This window comes from Meles meles, chromosome 12 (genome assembly GCF_922984935.1).
Source record: "Meles meles chromosome 12, mMelMel3.1 paternal haplotype, whole genome shotgun sequence".
NCBI lineage: Eukaryota > Metazoa > Chordata > Mammalia > Carnivora > Mustelidae > Meles > Meles meles.
The window spans coordinates 92,026,275-92,029,351 of record NC_060077.1 but is presented as its reverse complement, the minus strand read 5'-3'; positions in this window follow the sequence as shown (position 1 = coordinate 92,029,351).

Sequence of the window (3,077 nt, the reverse complement as noted above, 5' to 3'; positions counted from 1 at the left end):
ACAGCCTCACAAACACAATGACATCCAATTTTTTTTTTAACCACAGTCTACTAGTTCTCTACCATACCAGTTTTAGTATGAGCAAGGCCCACTCAAAATGGGCTTTAAACCAGCTGTGTTCCCTCTGAAAATGACAATATTGCAAAATAGAAATACTCTGGGAAAAAGAAATGCTCACAGTAAAAGACATACAGTAATTTAACCAGGTGCAACTTCAAGAGCAAGAATCATATTTACAGGTTTGAAGTAGAGTTTGTATTCACTTTTGCCTTTAATTTCAGTGATTTAGTGAAGTAGAAAAAACAGTGAATCACATTTAAAAAAATCCAGGTTCAACTTACACTCAGCTCTCTGCTGGGTTTTTAAAAATTTAATGAAGAATTCTTTCAGTAGAATATTAATGAAGATCTTTGTATTTCTTTTAAATATCTTTCAAAAATTATATCACATTTTATAAATTAAACATATTTAATTTAATTTAATTAAAAATATTAAAATGTTTTTTGAAAGTCAGAATAATACTAATTAGGTGGGAAACTCTATTTTCTGTTTCTCCCTTTTTAAAAGCTCAATAATAGGGGTGCAAGTTTGGCTCACGTGGTGTTAAGCCTCTGCCTTCAGCTCAGGTCATAATCTCAGGGTCCTAGGTTCAAGTCCCACATCGGGCTCTCTGCATGGAAGGGAGCCTACTTCCTCCTCTCTCTCTCCCTCTCTGCCTGCCTCTCTGCCTACTTGTGATCTCTGTCAAATAAATAAAATCTTTAAAAAAAAAAAAAGCTCAAGAATTTATTTGTAATATAGACCAAAACGTCATTGTTAGCATTTGCTTCACTGCACATACGCCCCTATGTCCTTGCTAGGAGCCCACAGTGGGTTGATTGGGGACTAGACTACACAGCCAATGGCAGTTTTGTTATTTCAGTAGCACAGAGCACATACGTATGGCTGAACAAATAAATCTTCACGCCACTATTTTAGTTGTATGACTGAAGGCTCTAGCTGTCCTGTGAAATAGGTTTTATGTTTACTGAGGGCTTTCTGTCAGTTCGCATGTTAGACTAAAGTAAAATTTAGTGAGTTAGTAAAGATACTATGAATAGGCCAAAAATGTATATACATACACATACTCTTTTTTTCTTTAAAATTATGCTATCCCTTGTTTGGTAGAGAGCTATACTGAAGTGTTTATGGGTGAGCTATCTGATGTACTCAATTTGCTTTCCAATAGTATGGTTAAAAAAAAAAAGTGCATCTGTGAGAAATAGAGTGGCAAAATATTAATAATTGTTAAAGCTGGGTGATGGCTCCTTAGAGAATCTTTATACTATTGTCTATATCTTCTAGAGCTTGAAATCTTCAATAATAAAAACAATACATTCAAATAAATCTCCATAAAAATAGTAAGAGCAAAACAAAGGTATTTTCAACTAACAAAACTATTATATACTTGGATATTTTTTAAAATGTCTGTTCAAAACCATTTTTTTGTTTTATTTAAAAATTTTTTTTCCATTTATTTATTTGACACAGACAGAGGGAAAGCAAAAGCACAAGCAGGGGGATTGGCAGGCGGCAGAGAATCAGACTCCCAGCCGAGTAAGAAGCACAACATGGGGCTCGATCCCAGGACCCTGGGATCATGACCTAAGCAGAAGGCAGCCACTTAACTGAGCCACCCAGGTACCCTGTCCAAAACCGTATGTACAATATTGTTGCCACAGTGAAAAACTGGAAACAACTTAAGTGTCAATGAGTAGTGGCAGTGCATATAATACACCCACAAGCCACGGAATAAATACTAGGCATCCATGAAAATAACAACTGTAAAGTGATAAAGGAAGTTCCACAGCAGGGATGGAGCCTGATTCCATGCTCACAGGTGTGTCTGAATGTCCATCCCTGTTCAGAGTGGTTATCTCTGCAAAGAGGAATTACAGATTTTTTATTTTTTTTACTTTTCTCCTGAATGTGTTTTGTATTACTCAATTTTTTTAACAAGTGTATATACTAACTTTATATATGACAGAAATTATTTTCTATAACAACATCCATAAATTTTTTCATTATGCTATTCTTTCTAGGTGATGGAATGAAATAAGAATTATCCTAAGTCTTAAGTAAATCAAAATGGGAAAGGCTGTATTTCTAAAAAAACAAAACAAAATAAAGCAAAACTATGAAATCTGGAATCAATTTTTAAAAATGAAAATGAGAAATTTTAAGGCATTCTAGCACACACTTTTTTCCTTAGCCACCCATTGAGTGCATTAAAATGTAAGTCAAAGACTACATAAAACACGAGATGCTTAAAAAAATAGGAACAGAATTAAGTACCTTTTAGTTAACTGAAATCAGGCTGAAATTCTATTACAGAAAGAAATAGCATTTATAAGAAAAAAGAAAATGTTTTCTAGTTTGTTCACAGGAATTTGAATTGAAAATATTCCAATAATTCCACACAAAAAAAGTATTTGTTGATATTTTAGTCTCAGAATAAAACAGATGGCAGAATGGAATAAAATGCAATTTCCAGATGCATGGTTTGGGAATTCGGTGCCTTTAACTCAGCATTATTAGCTAAATCTCAAGTTTCACTTTAGCCAGCACTATAATTTTGTGGAGTAAATTTTAACTTAACGATTAACCTTTGAAACATCATATAAGGTTAATTATCTTGGGGAGAAGTCCCAAAGGTACATGTTCTGATGGTTATGGAGTCTTACATCTTTAGGCGGTCTGCTATTGCTATGCCCTCTTTTTAGTCTGTTTAGACCACAGAGCAGTGTGGGAACCGACCGGCAGTGGGACCTCTCTCCACGTCATCCCTCTGTGGGGGCCTTTACTATATATGCAACTGATTTTGTGTACAGTCCTTATTCAAGTGCTGCACTGTTCCCAATATTTCCTATTTCCTTGCTGATGATAAGGCTTCAAGGAATTTAAAAGTATCTCCTTCTTACCAAGAGGTCAGAGATCCCTAAACATGGCAATACTAATTCAGATAATGTAACAAAAAATAAATCAAAATGTGTCACCTCAGTTACCTGGTGGACATTTCCTCCCTTCACATCCATGTT